General features: G+C 50.1%; 1 long non-coding RNA gene across 1 annotated transcript; it reads right to left on the bottom strand.

The window, feature by feature from the left end:
* Positions 1–431: 431 nt before the first annotated feature.
* LOC311581773 lies at positions 432–9,208 on the bottom strand. Its single transcript, XR_014773891.1, has 3 exons — positions 9,064–9,208; positions 5,435–5,528; positions 432–1,654 (listed from the first exon to the last, which is right to left on the bottom strand). It is a non-coding gene; the product is annotated as an uncharacterized lncRNA (long non-coding RNA).
* Positions 9,209–10,254: the final 1,046 nt, after the last annotated feature.

Genomic DNA, 10,254 nt, shown 5'->3' on the forward strand with positions numbered 1-10,254 from the left:
TGTCCCCCCAGCCCCTCATTTATTTATTGCAACGCTGTTCCAGGGCTCCACTGCTGTGTCAATACTGATAAAAGCAATCGTCCTACAAACAGGTGCAGCTGGGACCGGCCCCTTGGCCAGCTGCCAGGGAAATGTGATCACTCAGCTGGGGTGACCTGCCTCTTGCCCAGCCCCCTCCCGGGCTCCAGTCAAGGCAAGTGTCCTTGGGCGGTTCCTGTAGTCTAAGGTCCAGCTTGGCATCTCAGTTGGCATCATGGACTAACTCATCCGGGTGTGTGCAGTTGGAACTGGGCGGGTGTGCGCCAAAAGGAGTAAGGGTTCCAAGGATTATCTCTCTCTCTCTCTTTTTTTTCTTTCTTTCAAATTAGATAGACCAAATTGCCCTGCAAGAATTTGACCACATTTCCCCAAAAACTCTACCAGCAGGTGTGTTTCTAGGTAGGAAATGCTCTTTAATAGGGTTATGGGGATGATGAGAATATATTCTACAATGTATGAAAATATCATGATGAAACTTACTATTATATATAATTAATATATGCTATTATGACTTTTTTTTTAAAAAGCTCTTCAAGAAAAAGATAACATTTTGAGCAGTTAAAAAAAAAAAACTAATCAGTATTGGGCTGGCGTAGTGACACAGGCTTTTAATTCCAGCACTTAGGAGGCGAAAGTAGGTGGATTTTTCTGAGTTCAAGGCCAGCCTGGTCTACATAGGAAATTTCGGGCCAGCAAGGGCTAACTACATGAGACTGCCTCAAAAACAAACAAATAAACAAATAGTGTTTGTTTTTTTTTACCCCAAGCCAATTCCCAAATTCACACACCCTACACCAATGACCTGACCCAAAAGGCATTTTTTGAGTAACCAAGAGGGCCGTGCTACCAGATTACCTAAATAAACATTTGTGAGTCATTATCCACAATGCACTGGGATGCTACCAGACTCTGGTATTATATTATATTTCATCGCCCCTCCCCCATTTGTGTTTTGTACCCCCCAAGCATCACTTCCCCTGGTCTCCAGGGTATCAAGCCTCTCCGGAAATACCCTGGCTGGGCGGGTAGCCGCTGCTCCCAGAAGACAAGCAGCGGGAGCTGAGCCGCGGGGCGGGCCTGCCGGAGGACAGGGGCGGGCACCCCGGCTGTCGCACGTCGCTGAGTTGCTCGTGGGAGGGAGGAGGTTGCTATGCAAATGATGCGGCCTACGGAGGCCTCCTTACCCAGGGGCCCCCGGTTGCCAAAACAGACCATTCCCCCCTGCCACCCTCCCCGCCCCCGCCGCCCCGAACAGTCGCCTGGAAACGGGCGCTGTCATAGCAGCCTCGGGGTAACGGTGAGCCAGTCTGCTGCCAGGAGGTGCTGCTGGGTCACGATGTGCAGAACTCAGCATCGCCCTCCCTTCCCACCAGTCTTCACCTCGGGGAAGGGCGTGGCGGCTCGGCCTCCACCAGAGGAGAGGGGGCAATAATTGGATTGGAGAGCTCCAGGAACTGTCAGCTGCTCCTCTCTGGGGACAGGGAGGCGGGAGGCTGCAGACCGTCTTTGTGATGGGTCTCAGCAGCATCTCCCTGACCTGAAGCCCGGTCCTGACCTGGCGTGGCTGGCTGGGCTTTGCGGGTCTTCCTTTGGTCTCCAACGCAGTGCGAGCTCCCTATAGGCCAGAGGGGGCAGACATCCATCAGATAATCGGCAGGATGGAATTCGGCTCTGACGGGAAACGTGGATGATGCTGGAGAGATGTGACCCGGGCTGGAGGAGCTGGGTAGACTGGGGCGGCAACCAGTCAATGCTTATCTACTTCAATCTTACAAAACCTTGTCTGCCTCTCTTAAAATTTATGCGTACGTGTGACTGTCTGGGTGTGTGTGTCTGTGGATGGATACACGTGAGTGCAGGCCGGTCGGAGGCCAGGTGTGTCAGATTGTAGGAGCGCTGGCTGGCTTAACTGGCAGTTGTGAGCCGCTGGGAATTGGGGGACGGGAGGAGGCACTATGCAAAAGCAGCATGGCTTTTTAACTGCTAAGCCATCTATTCAGCCACTAGGGGTTTGAGGTTAGAGTTTTGTTATTGTTTTGTTTTGTTTTATACAGGGTCTTTTCTATGCAGCGCTGACTGGCCTAGAACTCACTATGTGGACCAGGCTGATCTCAAACTCCAGATACCCACCGGCCTCTGCCTCCCACATGCTGGAATTAAGGACGAGCACCACTACCATCACCATACCTGGTTAAAATTTGTTATTATTTTATATATATGAGTACTTTATCTTCATGTACACCTGCACACCAGAAGAGGACACCAGATCTCATTATAGATGGTTGTGAACCACCATGTGGTTGCCTGGAATTGAACTCAGGACCTCTGGAAGAGCAGAGTCGTCTCTTCAGCCCAAGACTTAATTTTTGTTCCTCTGTGTGGGCATCAGATTCCCCTGAAGCTGTAGTTAAAAGTAGTTGTGAGTTGCTGGGTGTGGTGGCGCACGCCTTTAATCCCAGCACTCGGGAGGCAGAGGCAGGTGGATCGCTGTGAGTTCGAGGCCAGCCTGGTCTACAAAGTGAGTCCAGGACAGCCAAGACTACACAGAGAAACCCTATCTCAAAAAACCAAAAAAACAAACAAACAAAAAAGAGTTCAAGGTCATTTTAAAGTAAAAGTGAGTTTGAGGTCAGTCTGGCCTATATGAGACTCTGTTACAATGATATAACTAAGACTTTCTGAGCGGGCACACACCTTTAATCTCAGCACTCGGGAGGCAGAGGCAAGCAGATCGCTGTGAGTTCGAGGCCAGCCTGGTCTACAAAGCAAGTCCAGGACAACCAAGGCTACACAGAGAAACCTTGTCTCGAAAAAAATAAACCAAAAATAAAAAAAAATTAAACAAGCCTTTCTGTATCTGTAGGGGAACAAGCCAAGCCGTAGTTTGGGTGACGTTTGCCATGTCTCATGAGCACCGTTTTGACTCACTTTCCTGTGTGTGGGGTTTTCCGAAGTCGTAAGTCCCACTTCCCCAAAGTAAAGGACAGAAATGTACTTTTCCAGAAACCCTTGCAATCAAGGTATAGGCACGGGACCTAGGTTCCATCAGTCAGCGGCACACATATGAGGTTTTGATCTGGGAAAGGGCAACTGAGCAGAAAGGCACTCTGGCATGGAAAAAAAAAAAAATTCAGCAGTTTAAGCCTCCAGAAGGGCAGCAAGGCTGACTGGGTGCAGGGCAGGAGAGGCAGTTTGCAGGTAAGTATGTAGACCAGCCTGGCCTCGAACTCACAGAGACATGCTAGCTTCTGCCTCCTGTGTGTTGGGAGTGTGGTCACTGGGAATTGAACTCAGGACCTCTGGAAGAGCAGCCAGTGCTCTTAACCTCTGAGCCATCTCTCCAGCTCCCCCTCATTCCTGTTTCTTGGTGCTGAGGCCCTAACTCTGGTTCTCATGTTTGGACAGCAGGTACTTTATCAACTGAACCCTTCCTCCCTTCCTTCTTTCTTTCCTTCCTTCTTGTATCTCTTTTTGTTTTTTTGAGACAGGGTTTCTCTGTGTAGCCTTGGCTGTCCTGGACTTGCTTTGTAGACCAGGCTGGCCTCGAACTCATAGAGATCCTCCTGCCTCTGCCTCCTGAGTGCTGGGTTTAAAGGCGTGCACCACTACACCCAGCAAGACCCTGTCAAACAAACAAACAAACAAACAAACAAAAAACAGAACCAGGGGCTGGAAGGATGGCTCAGTGGTTAAGGGCACTGCCTGCTCTTCCAGAGGTCCTGAGTTCAATTCCCAGCAACCATATGGTGGCTCACAGCCATCTATAATGGGATCTGGTGCCCTCTTCTGCAGATAAAAGCAGTCATAGACAATAAATTTCAAAAAAAAAAACAACAACTAAAAACTCCTCAGGAGGCCAGGTACAGAGTTTCTGGAAGTGTGGTGAGGTCAGCAGGGGACGTGGAAGCCAGCTCTAAACCCTGGACTATGACCCGCACTCCGCAGTCCTCCAGCAGCTGCAAGCTGTAACACCCCCACCCAACTTGTCTTCCGAGTGCAGCGCTGGCCGCCCGCCTCTCAGGCATGCTCCTCGACTCATCGTGCCTTGTGACATTGTTCTGTTACCCAACAACCCCATTTTACCTTGAGCAAGGATGACACACGCACCGTGACTCACGTATTGTTCTGCCCTCTCTCAGCTCTGGCCCTCACGGCACTGACTGTCCCTTGGCTGGCATGTGCCAGTGCCTAGTCCTACAGCTATTTCTCACAGGGCATATTGGGTCATCTGTTACCCAGCAGGATTGATGATCACAGTTCAGGTAACCTTGGCAAACTGGATTTCTCATGGCCTTCCAGAGAAGCAGGGCCTGTTGTTGTTATTGGCTTTGAAGACTTATTTTTATTTTTTGTTTATTATTATTATTATTTGGGTTTTTGAAACAGGGTTTCTCTTTTTAACAACCCTGGCAGTCCTGGACTTACTTTGTAGACCAGGCTGGACTCGAACTCACAGTGATCTGTCTGCGTCGTCTGCCTCCCAAGTGCTGAGATTAGTTTTGTTTTGTTTTTGTTTTGTTTTTGAGACAGGGTTTCTCTGTGTAGCCTTGGCTGTCCTGGACTCACTTTGTAGACCAGGCTGGCCGCTGGCCTTGAACCCACAGAGATCCTCCTGCCTCTGCCTCCCAAGTGCTGGGATTGCAGGCGTGTGCCACTACGCCTGGCTGGTCATTTTTATTTTTAAGTGTGTGTGTGTGTGTGTGTGTGTGTGTGTGTGTGTCCCCAGGTGTGGGTATGCACATGAGAGGTCAGGTGCCTATACTGGGCATTAGACCTCCTGGAGCTGGAGTTACAGGCAGTTGGGACCCTCATGTGGCTGTTGGGAACTGAATTCAGGTCCTCTGCAGGTGTGGTGACAGCTCTTAACCATGAAGCCATTTCTCAGTCATGGCCAAAAGCTGTTTTTAAGAAAGAGCTCAGCTATTTATTTTGAGACAGGAGCTCAGGCTGGCTTCAAAATCACTGTCTACTTCATCGTATCCTGACCTTCTTATCTTCCTGCCCCTGTTTTATCACCCTCTGAGCCTTCTTGTAGACTCTTCGTTGTTTGTTTTGTTGAGAGATAGGAGTTTTTAACCTTATCCTACACTAATTTGACATATCCCAGGCTGGCCTCATACTCACGGATGTCCTCCTGTCGCAGCTTCCCAGGTGCTGGGATTACAGGTCTGGACCTTCATACCTGGTTTAAAAATAAAGTAACCAAAGCCTGGTGTGGTGGCGCACGCCTTTAATCTCAGCACTTGGGAGGCAGAGGCAGGCGGATCGCTGTGAGTTCAAGGCCAGCCTGGTCTACAAAGTGAGTCTAGGACAGCCAAGGCTAACACAGAGAAACCCTGTCCCGAAAAAAAAAAAACCAATAAATAAATAAATAAAGTAACCAGTGAGAACTCACTAGCCTTTCGAGGGATATCTCTTAGTTCTGTGGTAGGTAATCCTAGCGTTGAAATGCAATTGACTAAACCAAGCAGTACAGAGCCGACTTCTCCCTGGGTGGAGAGCAACCCAGTTAACAAAGCAGGGTGTGCTGGAGCACCCCTGTGAAAGGAGCACTGGGGGGGGGGGGTGAGTAGGAGGACAAAAAATTTACGAGGCAGAAGCAGATGGATCGATGTGAGTTGGAGGCCAGCATTGTCTACAAAGCAAATCCACTGACAGCCCAGGTTACACAGAGAAACTCTTGTCTCAAAACAAAACCAAAAACAAATCACACAGACTTTGGGTCTGGTAGGCACCTTGCCCCTGAGCAGTTGAGTGGCCTGGGACAGGTCACGTGTCTCTGAGCTTTGGTTTCCCCACCGGTAAATGAAGGTGATGAGTTTGCAGAGAAGCTTGCACGGAGTTCAAGGAGACAGAAGGGCGGGGCTGCGAGCCTGCCAGCATCGGCATCTATCTAGGTCCACAACTCCTCCTCTATGACTCCAAATGCCTAGAAGGACGGAAGACATCATATATTTAGCACAGAGACCTGAACTGAGCTGACAAAGGGCCTGCTACCAGCTGTCTTTACTCCGCCACGTGATTGTCCAAAGACCTCTCTTCAGAAATATCAATATTTTGTTACAGTGTGCCATACCATACTCTGTGGGGCCATTAGGAACTACTATGTGGTCAGGCACTGTGTTGTTTTTCTGAAATCCAAAAGACTGACTAATAAGCTAAGTGTGGTGGGGCTAGCCTGTAATTCCTGTGAAGGCAGGAGAATGGGAAATTCAGGTTTAGCCTAGAACACTTAGCAAGTTGGAGGAAGCCAGCCTGAGCCACGTGAGACCTGTTTTAAAAACAGAGCCGGGCTGTGGTGGCACACACCTTTAATCCCAGCACTTGGGAGGCAGAGGCAGGAGGATCTCTGTGAGTTCAAGGCCAGCCTGGTCTACAGAGTGAGTTGCAGGACAGCTAGAGCCGCTACACAGAAAACACCTATCTTGAAAAACCAAAAAACCAAAAAACAAAACAAAACGAAAAAAACCCAGGCTGGCCTTGAACTCACAGCGATCCACCTGCCTCTGCCTCTGCCTCCTGAGTGCTGGGATTAAAGGCGTGCGCCACCAGGCCCGAAAATAGATGCTCTTATTTGCAAGACAGCACCCATCTCCAGGAAGAGGAAAAGAATCTTCAGTGTGGGTTGGAAGCCTCTGACAGGGGCTGTCAAGACTGTGTGTCATTTCCCTTTGGCCCAGGGCTGTCATGGGACCTGGGGTCAAGTTACAACTCTTCTCAACAGCCAGATGTTTGTGGGGGGCAGCCCCTTGTGACTTGCAGCCTCCGGTTTCCTCATCTCAGAGCTCCAATGCTACTTGGCAGGGCTGTGGAAAAGGCCCGGTGAGAAGATGGGAGGGCTTTGAAAACTGGGACGTGGTACTCAAATGTCAGTGTTGTTGTCATCAGCACGCAGTACCTGTCACCTTCTTCCTAAGGGCTAGGCATGGCGTCTTCTGTTTTCTTTCATTTCCCCTCTGCCTGCCCCTCCCTCCCTGCTTCCCGCAGGCAGGGAGTACACCCGCCCAGGGATCCAGTGGGTAGAAGTTGCTTAGTCAGTGATGGCTAACACGTCAGCATATGCCAGGCAGCCTGCACAAGGCAGGGCCCTGACGGGGAGTCATGGCTTGGGCCTTGGTACCAACCCTGTCTCTGCCACTTGCCAGATTAACTGTATGACCTTGGGTTAGGTTAAGTGCTAATGGGCTCCCAGCCTTCACCAGTCATACACTGTAATGGTCATCAGGACCTGATTTCCCAGGAGGCCATTGGGCAGGTGAAGGCGCTGGGTTGCTGTAGGTAAGTGGCCAGGTGCAAACCAAGCCTGCTGACAGCATGGGTGGTTGTTATGTTATTGTTTTGGTCTGAGCTTCTTCGGAGAAGGGTCATGAGGAGATCAGCAGACCTGGAGTGAGAGGCAGGGTGTCTGGTCTTTGTGAAAGGATGACTAGCCTTCAAAGATAGTTAGAGGCTCAGGCCAGCCCCAGGGCCAGCAGAGGTAAGATAGCTGTATGTTTGGACATCATGTGCCCTAGGTGTTGGCCGGAGTTCCAGGCTAGACACTGTTGAGTAAGAGGCATGTGGACCGCCTGCCGCAGTCGCTGGTGGAGGGTGGCGCCAGGCTCCAGACAGCTCACATGCGTTTTCTCCTCTGCTACCGGGGATGAAAGCTGGGGTTCTGTGCTCAGCAAGCGTTTGGCCACTGAGCTGTATCTTTAGCTTGTTTTACAGCTCACTGTTGCTAGGTTGGCTTTGAACTCAACTCTGTAGCCCAGGCTAGCCCAAGCTTTCTATTCTTCTGCCCCAGCCCCACATTTGATTTTTTACAACTTTAACATTATTCTTTTTTTTTTTCCTTTTTTCCTCCCCTCTGTATAGCTTTGTCTGCCGTGGACTCGCTTTGTAGACCAGGCTGGACTTGAACTCACAGCAATCCGCCTGCCTCTGCCTCCCGATGCGCCACCACGCCTGGCTAAGACTTTTTTACCTCCTCCATCTCTTAAGACTTTTATGGGAATATTTTAGTCCCCTCATCCACTAAAGCCTTTCAAAGGCTCCGGCTGCACTTCAGGAATCTGATGGCCGGGAGCAGTGAATCCCTTTGCTTCCTGTGCACCTTTCCCCACCCCCTGACTAGCCAATCTGATAAAACTGTGAGGTTGGACCCTAGCCAATAAGGAAAAGACAACATCAGCACCTGAGTTAGAATAAAAACAAAATGCACCTCTTGCCTCTGTGTTCAATTTTCAGCGTGTGCTGTCTTGATCCAGAGTAAACTTTTAAGCCAGGCATGCTGGCTCACACCTTTAGTCGCAGCACTTGGAGGCAGAGGCAGATATATCTCTCAGCTCGAGGCCTGCTGGCCTAATGAGTGAGTTCCAGGACTGCCAGGGCTATACACAGAAAAAGCCGCCATTGAAAAAAAAATTTGTTAGTGTTTTAATCTTCCCAATCAGAAAACCTTAATTTATACAAAGGCCTCTTCATAAATTTGTTTTTGTTTGTTTGGTTTTGGTTTTATTTTTGAGACAGGGTTTCTCTGTGTAATAGCCCTGGCTGCCCTGGACTCGCGTTGTAGACCAGGCTGGTCTAGAAATCAAAGAGATCCACCTGCCTCTGCCTTCCAAGTGCTGGGATTAAAGGCGTGCGCCACCACCGCCCGGCCATTTTACTTTTTTTTCATGTGCATCTATTGCATGGTGTGGGCACACTTGTGTGTGCAGGTACATGTGTGTGCAAATTGTGGGAGCCAGAAGTGGAGGTCCAGAACCATCTTCAATCAATCTATCACTTTAGTCACAGAGGCAGGGTCTCAGTCAAGCCCAGAGCTTGCTTATGTAGCTAAGCTTGCTGGTACCTTCTGAGTGAGGACTCAGACAGCCCCCCCCACCTGCCACCCCCCCACACACACACACTCCCCCACCCCCAGCATTTACACAGACTCCTTGCTTGTTCAACAGTTGCGTTAAGCAGAGCCATCTCCTCAGATCTCTTGTATTTTGCGGGGGCGAGGTCACAGGTAGCCCACGATGGCCTTGAACTCACCGTGTTGCTGCTGCAGGCGGACTCTTGTTTCTCCCACCTTCACTCCCTCGGTGTTGGGAGCAGCCACACAGACAGCTCTGGAAAAGGGAACTGCACGGAATCAGGAATCAATCTCACTATTATGTTGATGATGTAAAAACAAGCCAGTGTGTGTGTCTCAGAGTCGAATGTTGCTGCATTTGAATGAGATGGCAGATTAAAAACTGGAGACTTCACTCGGGAGGCAGAGGCAGGCGGATCGCTGTGAGTTCGAGGCCAGCCTGGTCTACAAAGCGAGTCCAGGACAGCCAAGGCTACACAGAGAGAGACCCTGTCTCGAAAAACCAAAAAATAAAAAATAAAAATAAAAATGGAGACTTCAAACACATTTTACGCTGTGAGGCGGGGTGGGGTTGGGTGCGGGGCCAGCTTCGAGCCTGCTCTGGGGGAAAAACATGTTAGTGCTCTTTAGTGGCAAAGGGGAAGTTTACACGTGCCACCCTCTCCACCGTACTGTTTTCCTTTCCCTGTCACCTGTTAACAACCTAGGCTGCCAGTGGCTCTTCCTGATCTCAAATCAATTGTGTCTGCCTGTCTGTCTGACCGTAAATCCATCACTCACCTCCCTTGTTTGGTTTCTAGACTAGGGTGAATCCCGGTGTACCGATCAAGCTAATTTACATTAAAGTGTAGATGACTGATAGCAGCTTTAATATATTACCGCTCCCGTGGATGGGAGAGGTTTTAAACAGTGGAAGTTTCTCATGGGGAAAGAATGCACACACATGCTTGCAGTTTTAAGCTTGGGTGGGGACCCGGAGGGGCGTGGGGTGGTCACTGTGACCCTAGGTCAGCTCCAGCCACGGTTAGTGTGCCCTGAAAGGAAAAACCTCCCGAGTTTTCCACTACGTAGCTCACACTACCTTCATTTTTCTGGGCAGTGGCCAAGAACAGGGTTTTCCAAAACAGAAAGTGTCTCACCGGGAAAAGCCACGTGTGTGGCCTTGTCCCTGGAGGCGACGGGTGTAGTAGGGATTTGGGGGGGTTCAGCAGCTTGACTTCCAGGTTTGCAGGTCAGGTCCCACCTAGGGGAGCGAGGCGTCTAGGCTGGCAGCCATTAGCTGTCTGCCAAAGCAGGTGGTCCAGACACACCTGAGAGAGAGCTGCGCACTGTCCCACAGGCACAGAGGCTGTGCTAACTTGGTTTGCTAA

Source organism: Acomys minous, assembly GCF_964271855.1.
Source record: "Acomys minous genome assembly, chromosome: 13".
Classification (NCBI taxonomy): domain Eukaryota; kingdom Metazoa; phylum Chordata; class Mammalia; order Rodentia; family Muridae; genus Acomys; species Acomys minous.